The sequence below is a fragment of the Pseudophryne corroboree genome, chromosome 10 (assembly GCF_028390025.1).
Source record: "Pseudophryne corroboree isolate aPseCor3 chromosome 10, aPseCor3.hap2, whole genome shotgun sequence".
NCBI classification, from domain to species: Eukaryota; Metazoa; Chordata; class Amphibia; order Anura; family Myobatrachidae; genus Pseudophryne; species Pseudophryne corroboree.
The window spans coordinates 323554978-323567884 of NC_086453.1; the positions used below are offsets into that span (position 1 = coordinate 323554978).

The 12907-nt window shown below is 50.6% G+C and overlaps 1 protein-coding gene across 4 annotated transcripts in view; it reads right to left on the reverse strand.

Moving 5' to 3' along the window:
- The window catches only part of VPS13D (vacuolar protein sorting 13 homolog D), a 504218-nt gene that overhangs the window by 130685 nt on the left and 360626 nt on the right, over positions 1 to 12907 (reverse strand). The window lies entirely within an intron of this gene.

The following is a 12907-nucleotide window of genomic DNA, read 5'->3' on the forward strand; positions in this document are numbered from 1 at the left end:
GGGAGAGAGGGAGTATTCGTGTGTGTGAAGGAGAAGAGGGTGGAGTGGGGTGGGGAAAATAAGAATTTACTCACCGGTAATTCTATTTCTCGTAGTCCGTAGTAGATGCTGGGGACTCCGTAAGGACCATGGGGAATAGACGGGCTCCGCAGGAGACTGGGCACTCTATAAGAAAGATTTGGTACTATCTGGTGTGCACTGGCTCCTCCCTCTATGCCCCTCCTCCAGACCTCAGTTAGGATACTGTGCCCGGAAGAGCTGACACAATAAGGAAGGATTTTGAATCCCGGGTAAGACTCATACCAGCCACACCAATCACACCGTACAACTCGTGATATTATACCCAGTTAACAGTATGAAATATAACTGAGCCTCTCAACAGATGGCTCAACAATAATAAGATTTTACTTACCGATAAATCTATTTCTCGGAGTCCGTAGTGGATGCTGGGGTTCCTGAAAGGACCATGGGGAATAGCGGCTCCGCAGGAGACAGGGCACAAAAAGTAAAGCTTTTCCGATCAGGTGGTGTGCACTGGCTCCTCCCCCTATGACCCTCCTCCAGACTCCAGTTAGGTACTGTGCCCGGACGAGCGTACACAATAAGGGAGGATTTTGAATCCCGGGTAAGACTCATACCAGCCACACCAATCACACCGTACAACTTGTGATCTAAACCCAGTTAACAGTATGATAACAGCGGAGCCTCTGAAAGATGGCTTCCTTCAACAATAACCCGAATTAGTTAACAATAACTATGTACAATTTATGCAGATAATCCGCACTTGGGATGGGCGCCCAGCATCCACTACGGACTCCGAGAAATAGATTTATCGGTAAGTAAAATCTTATTTTCTCTATCGTCCTAGTGGATGCTGGGGTTCCTGAAAGGACCATGGGGATTATACCAAAGCTCCCAAACGGGCGGGAGAGTGCGGATGACTCTGCAGCACCGAATGAGAGAACTCCAGGTCCTCCTTAGCCAGAGTATCAAATTTGTAAAATTTTACAAACGTGTTCTCCCCTGACCACGTAGCTGCTCGGCAAAGTTGTAATGCCGAGACCCCTCGGGCAGCCGCCCAAGATGAGCCCACCTTCCTTGTGGAGTGGGCCTTTACAGATTTAGGCTGTGGCAAGCCTGCCACAGAATGTGCAAGTTGGATTGTGCTACAGATCCAACGAGCAATCGTCTGCTTAGACGCAGGAGCACCCATCTTGTTGGGTGCATACAATATAAACAACGAGTCAGATTTTCTGACTCCAGCTGTCCTTGCAATATATATTTTTAATGCTCTGACAACGTCCAGTAACTTGGAGTCCTCCAAGTCACTTGTAGCCGCAGGCACTACAATAGGCTGGTTCAGATGAAATGCTGACACCACCTTAGGGAGAAAATGCGGACGAGTCCGCAGTTCTGCCCTGTCCGAATGGAAAATCAGATATGGGCTTTTGTAAGATAAAGCTGCCAATTCTGACACTCTCCTGGCAGAAGCCAGGGCTAGAAGCATGGTCACTTTCCATGTGAGATATTTCAAATCCACCTTTTTTAGTGGTTCAAACCAATGAGATTTTAGGAAGTCCAAAACCACATTTAGATCCCACGGTGCCACTGGAGGCACCACAGGAGGCTGTATATGCAGCACTCCCTTAACAAAGGTCTGGACTTCAGGGACTGAAGCCAATTCTTTTTGAAAGAAAATCGACAGGGCCGAAATTTGAACCTTAATAGATCCCAATTTGAGACCCATTGACAATCCTGATTGCAGGAAATGTAGGAATCGACCCAGTTGAAATTCCTCCGTCGGAGCACTCCGATCTTCGCACCACGCAACATATTTTCGCCAAATTCGGTGATAATGTTGCACGGTTACTTCCTTCCTTGCTTTAATCAAAGTAGGAATGACTTCTTCCGGCATGCCTCTTTCCTTTAGGATCCGGCGTTCAACCGCCATGCCGTCAAACGCAGCCGCGGTAAGTCTTGAAACAGACAGGGACCCTGCTGAAGCAAGTCCCTCCTTAGAGGTAGAGGCCACGGATCTTCCGTGATCATCTCTTGAAGTTCCGGGTACCAAGTCCTCCTTGGCCAATCCGGAACCACTAGTATCGTTCTTACGCCTCTTTGCCGTATAATTCTCAATACTTTTGGTATGAGAGGCAGAGGAGGAAACACATACACCGACTGGTACACCCAAGGCGTTACCAGCGCGTCCACAGCTATTGCCTGCGGATCTCTTGACCTGGCGCAATACCTGTCCAGTTTTTTGTTGAGGCGAGACGCCATCATGTCCACCATTGGTCTTTCCCAACGGGTTACCAGCATGTGGAAGACTTCTGGATGAAGTCCCCACTCTCCCGGGTGAAGATCGTGTCTGCTGAGGAAGTCTGCTTCCCAGTTGTCCACTCCCGGGATGAACACTGCTGACAGTGCTATCACATGATTCTCTGCCCAGCGAAGAATCCTTGCAGCTTCTGCCATTGCCCTCCTGCTTCTTGTGCCGCCCTGTCTGTTCACATGGGCGACTGCCGTGATGTTGTCCGACTGGATCAATACCGGTTTTCCCTGAAGCAGAGGTTCTGCCTGGTTTAGAGCATTGTATATTGCTCTTAGTTCCAGAATGTTTATGTGAAGAGACGTTTCCAGGCTCGTCCATACTCCCTGGAAGTTTCTTCCTTGTGTGACTGCTCCCCAGCCTCTCAGGCTGGCGTCCGTGGTCACCGGGATCCAATCCTGTATGCCGAATCTGCGGCCCTCCAATAGATGAGCACTCTGCAACCACCACAGAAGAGACACCCTTGTCCTTGGAGACAGGGTTATCCGTAGGTGCATCTGAAGATGCGACCCTGACCATTTGTCCAACAGATCCCTTTGGAAAATTCTTGCGTGGAATCTGCCGAATGGAATCGCTTCGTAAGAAGCCACCATTTTTCCCAGGACTCTTGTGCATTGATGTACAGACACCTTTCCTGGTTTTAGGAGGTTCCTGACAAGCTCGGATAACTCCTTGGCTTTTTCCTCCGGGAGAAAAACCTTTTTCTGAACCGTGTCCAGAATCATCCCTAGGAACAGCAGACGAGTTGTCGGCATTAACTGGGATTTTGGAATATTCAGAATCCACCCGTGCTGTTTTAGCACTTCTTGAGACAGTGCTAATCCCATCTCTAGCTGTTCTCTGGACCTCGCCCTTATTAGGAGATCGTCCAAGTATGGGATAATTAATACGCCTTTTCTTCGAAGAAGAATCATCATCTCGGCCATTACCTTTGTAAAGATCCGAGGTGCCGTGGACAATCCGAACGGCAGCGTCTGAAACTGATAGTGACAGTTTTGTACAACGAACCTGAGGTACCCCTGGTGTGAGGGGTAAATTGGAACGTGGAGATACGCATCCTTGATGTCCAAGGATACCATAAAGTCCCCCTCTTCCAGGTTCGCTATCACTGCTCTGAGTGACTCCATTTTGAACTTGAACTTCTTTATGTACAGGTTCAAGGACTTCAGATTTAGAATAGGCCTTACCGAGCCATCCGGCTTCGGTACCACAAAAAGAGTGGAATAATACCCCTTCCCTTGTTGCAGAAGAGGTACCTTGACTATCACCTGCTGAGAGTACAGCTTGTGAATGGCTTCCAACACCGTCTCCCTTTCGGAGGGGGACGTTGGTAAAGCAGACCTCAGGAAACGGCGAGGTGGATCTGTCTCTAATTCCAACCTGTATCCCTGAGATATTATCTGCAGGATCCAGGGATCTACTTGCGAGTGAGCCCACTGCGCGCTGTAATTTTTGAGACGACCGCCCACCGTCCCCGAGTCCGCTTGAGAAGCCCCAGCGTCATGCTGAGGCTTTTGTAGAAGCCGGGGAGGGCTTCTGATCCTGGGAAGGAGCTGCGTGTTGCTGTCTCTTCCCTCGACCTTTGCCTCGTGGCAAATATGAATAGCCCTTTGCTCTCTTATTTTTAAAGGAACGAAAGGGCTGCGGTTGAAAAGTCGGTGCCTTTTTCTGTTGGGGAGTGACTTGAGGTAGAAAGGTGGATTTCCCGGCTGTAGCCGTGGCCACCAAATCTGATAGACCGACTCCAAATAACTCCTCCCCCTTATACGGCAAAACTTCCATATGCCGTTTTGAATCCGCATCGCCTGTCCACTGTCGCGTCCATAAAGCTCTTCTGGCCGAAATGGACATAGCACTTACCCGTGATGCCAGCGTGCATATATCCCTCTGTGCATCACGCATATAAAGAAATGCATCCTTTATTTGTTCTAACGACAGTAAAATATTGTCCCTGTCCAGGGTATCAATATTTTCAATCAGGGATTCTGACCAAACTACCCCCGCACTGCCCATCCAGGCAGTTGCTACAGCTGGTCGTAGTATAACACCTGCATGTGTGTATATACTTTTTTGGATATTTTCCATCCTCCTATCTGATGGATCTTTAAGTGCGGCCGTCTCAGGAGAGGGTAACGCCACTTGTTTAGATAAGCGTGTTAGCGCCTTGTCCACCCTAGGAGGTGTTTCCCAGCGCTCCCTAACCTCTGGCGGGAAAGGGTATAATGCCAATAATTTCTTTGAAATTATCAGCTTTTTATCAGGGGCAACCCACGCTTCATTACACACGTCATTTAGTTCTTCTGATTCAGGAAAAACTATAGGTAGTTTTTTCATACCCCACATAATACCCTGTTTAGTGGTACCTGTAGTATCAGCTAAATGTAACGCCTCCTTCATTGCCAAAATCATATAACGTGTGGCCCTACTGGAAAATACGGTTGATTCGTCACCGTCACCACTGGAGTCATCGCCTGTGTCTGGGTCTGTGTCGACCGACTGAGGCAAAGGGCGTTTCACAGCCCCTGACGGTGTTTGAGTCGCCTGGACAGGCACTAATTGATTGTCCGGCCGTCTCATGTCGTCAAACGACTGCTTTAGCGTGTTGACACTATCCCGTAGTTCCATAAATAAAGGCATCCATTCTGGTGTCGACCCCCTAGGAGGTGACATCCCCATATTTGGCAATTGCTCCGCCTCCACACCAATATCGTCCTCATACATGTCGACACACACGTACCGACACACAGCAGACACACAGGGAATGCTCCTAATGAAGACAGGACCCACTAGCCCTTTGGGGAGACAGAGGGAGAGTTTGCCAGCACACACCAAAAGCGCTATATATATATCAGGGATAGCCTTATAATAAGTGCTCCCCTATAGCTGCTTTGTTATATAAAAATATCGCCATAAATTTGCCCCCCCTCTCTGTTTTACCCTGTTTCTGTAGTGCAGTGCAGGGGAGAGACCTGGGAGCCGTCCTGACCAGCGGAGCTGTGAGAGGAAATGGCGCCGTGTGCTGAGGAGATAGGCCCCGCCCCTTTTCCGGCGGGCTCGTCTCCCGCTATTTTGAGAAATCAGGCAGGGGTTAAATATCTCCATATAGCCTCTAGGGCTATATGTGAGGTATTTTTAGCCTTTATAGGTACTCATTTTGCCTCCCAGGGCGCCCCCCTCCCAGCGCCCTGCACCCTCAGTGACTGCCGTGTGAAGTGTGCTGAGAGGAAAATGGCGCACAGCTGCAGTGCTGTGCGCTACCTTTAGAAGACTGCAGGAGTCTTCAGCCGCCGATTCTGGACCTCTTCTGTCTTCAGCATCTGCAAGGGGGCCGGCGGCGCGGCTCCGGTGACCATCCAGGCTGTACCTGTGATCGTCCCTCTGGAGCTTGATGTCCAGTAGCCAAGAAGCCAATCCATCCTGCACGCAGGTGAGTTGACTCCTTCTCCCCTCAGTCCCTCGCTGCAGTGATCCTGTTGCCAGCAGGAATCACTGTAACATAAAAAACCTAGCTAAACTTTCTCTAAGCAGCTCTTTAGGAGAGCCACCTAGATTGCACCCTTCTCGGCCGGGCACAAAAATCTAACTGGAGTCTGGAGGAGGGTCATAGGGGGAGGAGCCAGTGCACACCACCTGATCGGAAAAGCTTTACTTTTTGTGCCCTGTCTCCTGCGGAGCCGCTATTCCCCATGGTCCTTTCAGGAACCCCAGCATCCACTAGGACGATAGAGAAAACCCTTTAGTTAGGCAATAACTATATACAAGTATTGCAGACAATCCGCACTTGGGATGGGCGCCCAGCATCCACTACGGACTACGAGAAATAGAATTACCGGTGAGTAAATTCTTATTTTCTCTGACGTCCTAGTGGATGCTGGGGACTCCGTAAGGACCATGGGGATTATACCAAAGCTCCCAAACGGGCGGGAGAGTGCGGATGACTCTGCAGCACCGAATGAGAGAACTCAAGGTCCTCCTCAGCCAGGGTATCAAATTTGTAGAATTTAGCAAACGTGTTTGCCCCTGACCAAGTTGCAGCTCGGCAAAGTTGTAAAGCCGAGACCCCTCGGGCAGCCGCCCAAGATGAGCCCACCTTCCTCGTGGAATGGGCTTTCACTGATTTAGGATGCGGCAATCCAGCCGCAGAATGCGCCAGCTGAATTGTGCTACAAATCCAGCGAGCAATAGTCTGCTTAGAAGCAGGAGCACCTATTTTGTTGGGTGCATACAGGATAAAAAGCGAGTCAGTTTTCCTGACTCCAGCCGTCCTGGAAACATAAATTTTCAAGGCCCTGACTACGTCCAGTAACTTGGAATCCTCCAAGTCCCTAGTAGCCGCAGGCACCACAATCGGTTGGTTCAGGTGAAAAGCTGATACCACCTTAGGGAGAAACTGGGGACGAGTCCTCAATTCTGCCCTATCCATATGGAAAATCAGATAAGGGCTTTTACATGACAAAGCCGCCAATTCTGACACACGCCTGGCCGAAGCCAAAGCCAATAACATGACCACTTTCCACGTGAGATATTTCAGATCCACAGTTTTAAGTGGTTCAAACCAATGTGATTTTAGGAAACTCAACACCACATTGAGATCCCAAGGTGCCACAGGAGGCACAAAAGGGGGCTGAATATGAAGCACTCCCTTTACAAAAGTCTGAACTTCAGGCAGTGAAGCCAGTTCTTTCTGGAAGAAAATCGACAGAGCCGAAATCTGGACCTTAATGGAACCCAATTTTAGGCCCATAGTCACTCCCGACTGTAGGAAGTGCAGAAAACGACCCAGCTGAAATTTCTCTGTAGGGGCCTTCCTGGCCTCACACCACGCAACATATTTTCGCCAAATGCGGTGATAATGATTTGCGGTTACTTCTTTCCTGGCTTTTATCAGCGTAGGAATGACTTCCTCCGGAATGCCCTTTTCCTTTAGGATCCGGAATTCAACCGCCATGCCGTCAAACGCAGCCGCGGTAAGTCTTGGAACAGACAGGGCCCCTGCTGTAGCAGATCCTGTCTGAGCGGTAGAGGCCATGGGTCCTCTGATAACATTTCTTGAAGTTCCGGGTACCAAGCTCTTCTTGGCCAATCCGGAACCACGAGTATCGTTCTTACTCCTCGCCTTCTTATTATTCTCAGTACCTTTGGTATGAGAGGCAGAGGAGGGAACACATAAACCGACTGGTACACCAACGGTGTCACTAGAGCGTCCACAGCTATCGCCTGAGGGTCTCTTGACCTGGCGCAATATCTCTTTAGCTTTTTGCTGAGGCGGGACACCATCATGTCCACCTGTGGCCTTTCCCAACGGTTTACCAACAGTAGGAAGACTTCTGGATGAAGTCCCCACTCTCCCGGGTGTAGGTCGTGTCTGCTGAGGAAGTCTGCTTCCCAGTTGTCCACTCCCGGAATGAACACTGCTGACAGTGCTAGTACGTGATTTTCCGCCCATCGGAGAATCCTTGTGGCTTCTGCCATCGCCACCCTGCTTCTTGTGCCGCCCTGTCGGTTTACATGGGCGACTGCCGTGATGTTGTCTGATTGGATCAGAACCGGCTGGTTTTGAAGCAGGGGCCTTGCCTGACTTAGGGCATTGTAAATGGCCCTCAGTTCCAGAATGTTTATGTGTAGGGACGACTCCTGACTTGACCAAAGTCCCTGGAAATTTCTTCCCTGTGTGACTGCGCCCCAGCCTCGAAGGCTGGCATCCGTGGTCACCAGGACCCAGTCCTGTATGCCGAATCTGCAGCCCTCTAGAAGATGAGCACTCTGCAGCCACCACAGTAGAGACACCCTGGTCCTTGGAGACAGGGTTATCAGTTGATGCATCTGAAGATGCGATCCCGACCACTTGTCCAAGAGGTCCCACTGGAAGGTCCTTGCATGGAACCTGCCGAATGGAATTGCTTCGTATGAAGCCACCATTTTTCCCAGGACTCGTGTGCAGTGATGCACCGATACCCGTTTTGGTTTTAGGAGGTCTCTGACTAGAGATGACAGCTCCTTGGCTTTCTCCTGCGGGAGAAACACTTTTTTCTGTTCTGTGTCCAGAATCATCCCCAGGAACAGTAAGCGTGTGGAAGGAACCAGTTGTGACTTTGGAATGTTTAGAATCCAGCCATGCTGTTGTAGCACTTCCCGAGATAGTGCTACTCCGACCAGTAACTGCTCCCTGGACCTCGCCTTTATTAGGAGATCGTCCAAGTACGGGATAATTAAAACTCCCTTTTTTCGAAGGAGTATCATCATTTCTGCCATTACCTTGGTAAACACCCTCGGTGCCGTGGACAGTCCAAACGGTAGTGTCTGGAATTGGTAATGGCAATCCTGTACCACAAATCTGAGGTACTCCTAGTGAGGAAGGTAAATTGGGACATGCAGGTAAGCATCCTTGATGTCCAGGGATACCATGTAATCCCCCTCGTCCAGGCTTGCAATAACCGCCCTGAGCGATTCCATCTTGAACTTGAATCTTTTTATGTATGTGTTCAAGGATTTCAAATTTAAAATGGGTCTCACCGAACTGTCCGGTTTCGGTACCACAAACAGTGTGGAATAGTAACCCCGTCCTTGTTGAAGTAGGGGTACGTTGACTATCACCTGCTGGGAATACAGCTTGTGAATTGCCTCTAGTACAGCCTCCCTGCCCGAGGGAGTTGTCGGTAAGGCCGATTTGAGGAAACGGCGGGGGGGAGGCGCCTCGAATTCCAGCTTGTACCCCTGAGATACTACTTGAAGGATCCAGGGATCCACCCGTGAGCGAACCCACTGATCGCTGAAATTTTTGAGGCGGCCCCCCACCGTACCTGGCTCCGCCTGTGGAGCCCCACCGTCATGCGGCGGATTTGGAAGAAGCGGGGGAGGACTTTTGTTCCTGGGAACCTGCTGCGTGGTGCAGCTTTTTTCCCCTTCCTCTGCCTCTAGACAGAAAGGACCCGCCTTTTCCCCGCCTGTTTTTCTGGGGTCGAAAGGACTGTACCTGATAATACGGCGCTTTCTTAGGCTGTGAGGGGACATGGGGCAAAAATGCTGACTTCCCAGCTGTTGCTGTGGAAACAAGGTCTGAGAGACCATCCCCGAATAACTCCTCACCCTTATAAGGCAAAACTTCCATGTGCCTTTTAGAATCTGCATCCCCTGTCCACTGCCGAGTCCATAAGCCTCTCCTAGCAGAAATGGACAATGCACTTATTCTAGATGCCAGCCGGCAGATCTCCCTCTGTGCATCTCTCATGTACAAGACTGAGTCTTTTATATGCTCTACGGTTAGCAATATAGTGTCCCTGTCTAGGGTGTCAATATTTTCCGACAGGGAATCTGACCAAGCAGCAGCAGCACTGCACATCCACGCTGAAGCAATAGCTGGTCTCAGTATAACACCAGTGTGTGTATATATAGACTTTAGGATAGCCTCCTGCTTTCTATCAGCAGGTTCCTTTAGGGCGGCCGTATCCGGAGAAGGTAGTGCCACCTTTTTAGACAAACGTGTGAGCGCTTTATCCACCCTAGGGGGAGTTTCCCAACGTGACCTATCCTCTGGCGAGAAAGGGAACGCCATTAGTAATTTTTTTGAAATCACCAATTTTTTATCGGGGAAAGCCCACGCTTCTTCACACACTTCATTTAAGTCTTCAGATGGGGGAAAAACTATTGGTAGTTTTTTCTCCCCAAACATAATACCCTTTTTTGAGGTACCTGGGTTTATATCAGAAATGTGTAATACCTCTTTCATTGCCTCAATCATGCAAGGAATGGCCCTAGTGGACATTAAATTTGACTCATCGTCGTCGACACTGGTATCAATATCCGTGTCGACATCTGTGTCTGCCATCTGAGGTAGTGGGCGTTTTAGAGCCCCTGATGGCCTTTGAATTGCCTGGGCAGGCACGAGCTGAGAAGCCGGCTGTCCCGCATTTGGCATGTCGTCAAATTTTTTATGTAAGGAGTCGACACTTGCACGTAATTCCTTCCATAAGTCCATCCACTCAGGTGTCTGCCCCGCAGGGGGTGACATCACATTTATAGGCATCTGCTCCGCCTCCACATAAGTCTCCTCATCAAACATGTCGACACAGCCGTACCGACACACCGCACACACACACAGGGAATGCTCTTAAAGGAGACAGGACCCCACAAAAGCCCTTTGGGGAGACAGAGAGAGAGTATGCCAGCACACACCAGAGCGCTATATAATGCAGGGACTAACTGAATTATGTCCCCTATAGCTGCTATAATATTTACTGCGCCTCAATTTAGTGCCCCCCCCCCTCTCTTTTTTACCCTTTTCTGTAGTGTAGACTGCAGGGGAGAGTCAGGGAGCTTCCTTCCAGCGGAACTGTGAGGGAGAAATGGCGCCAGTGTGCTGAGGGAGATGGCTCCGCCCCTTTTTCGGCTGACTTTTCTCCCGCTTTTTTCTGTATTCTGGCAGGGGTAATTACCACATATATAGCCTCTGGGGCTATATATTGTGGCTATTTTGCCAGCCAAGGTGATTTTATTGCTGCTCAGGGCGCCCCCCCCCCAGCGCCCTGCACCCTCAGTGACCAGAGTGTGAAGTGTGTATGAGGAGCAATGGCGCACAGCTGCAGTGCTGTGCGCTACCTTGGAGAAGACAGAAGTCTTCATGCCGCCGATTTTCCGGACTTCTTCTTGCTTCTGGCTCTGTAAGGGGGACAGCGGCGCGGCTCCGGGACCGAACACCAAGGCCAGTTCCATGCGGTCGGTCCCTCTGGAGCTAATGGTGTCCAGTAGCCTAAGAAGCCCAAGCTAGCTGCAAGCAGGTAGGTTCGCTTCTTCTCCCCTTAGTCCCTCATTGCAGTGAGCCTGTTGCCAGCAGGTCTCACTGTAAAATAAAAAACCTAAAATATACTTTCTTCTAAGAGCTCAGGAGAGCCCCTAGTGTGCATCCAGCTCGGCCGGGCACAAAAATCTAACTGAGGCTTGGAGGAGGGTCATAGTGGGAGGAGCCAGGGCACACCAGGTAGTCTAAAAGCTTTCTTTTAGTTGTGCCCAGACTCCTGCGGAGCCGCTATTCCCTATGGTCCTCTCGGAGTTCCCAGCATCCACTAGGACGTTAGAGAAATAATAATAACAACAACAACACACTCACGTAATCATACAAATGGCACCCTGGATTCGAAACCCATCTTCTTGCTTCTGGCTCTGTAAGGGGGACGGCGGCGCGGCTCCGGGAACGAACACCAAGGACGGGTCCTGCGGTCGATCCCTCTGGAGCTAATGGTGTCCAGTAGCCTAAGAAGCCCAAGCTAGCTGCAAGCAGGTAGGTTCGCTTCTTCTCCCCTTAGTCCCTCGTTGCAGTGAGCCTGTTGCCAGCAGGTCTCACTGTAAAATAAAAAACCTAACATATACTTTCTTTCTAGGGGCTCAGGAGAGCCCCTAGTGTGCATCCAGCTCGGCCGGGCACAGAAATCTAACTGAGGTCTGGAGGAGGGGCATAGAGGGAGGAGCCAGTGCACACCAGATAGTACCAAATCTTTCTTATAGAGTGCCCAGTCTCCTGCGGAGCCAGTCTATTCCCCATGGTCCTTACGGAGTCCCCTGCATCCACTAGGACGTCAGAGAAAAGTGGAGGTGTGCCTCTGGGGTGTATGGCTGTAGCAGATGCGGGTAGTGGGGACTCCCTGCCTGTGCAGTAACCTAGTCGTTCGGCTGCTGCGGGAGGGAGCTCCCGCTCAGCAGCACTTTTGCTGGAGCAGTGTCCCGTCCAGGCTCCGGTCGGGTGCACCTGGTATGACCTCCACAGTGTGTGCCTGGCGCCGGGGATGTGAATGGGGCTGGTGGCGCGCATGTTCACGGAGTTGCGGGCTGGCTGTGAGGCGGGTGGCATAGTGGTGTGGCTGGAGCGGAGCGAGGTGGCAGTAGGAGGGAGCTGTGTATGTGCGGCGCTGGGGATTAGTGAGTGTGGTGCTCCGTCCCGCTGTACCTGCTCGTCCCCTGCTGCCGTCCTGCGCAAACCCCCACTGGCTAGATGCGGTAGGGGGTGAGTTGGAGGGTGCATAAGGGAGGGATTCCTCAGTGTGGGTGTAAGGGGGCCAGGAAGTTGTGTAGCCGGGAGAGGTGCTGCGGGCGTCCAGCGGTGCTTGGAAGTCCCCGTCCACTTAGCCTGTGTTCCCCTCCCTGCTGCTGCTGGCTGGAGCTGTGTGTGGTGCTACTGGTGGCCATGGCCACCCCCCTGCAGATGCTGCTGACTCCGCCCAGCGTTAGAGGCCCAGGCACAGAGTCACAGATCTGGGCTATTATATAGGAGATTAAGAAACATCTCTTGAATGTTGCCAAGCTGACAGTATGGCTAGGTACCAAAGTCAGTGCACCGTTTCCACTATCCACTAGAACCTACACAGTACTATCCGCTAAGTGTCTTTATTTTGTAGGTATAATAATAGTACTTACACAGCACGTGTACTGGTAAAGAGCTGTGCACTGCATACAGTAGTGTATTATAAACGCAATATAGCGGCACACACAGTTCTTAAGGACAGTTATAAATATTACCGCACCACTGGAAAAATACAGACAGTTGCTAAAGGACATTGGAGGCTCAGGCCGCTAGTCACAACACACTGA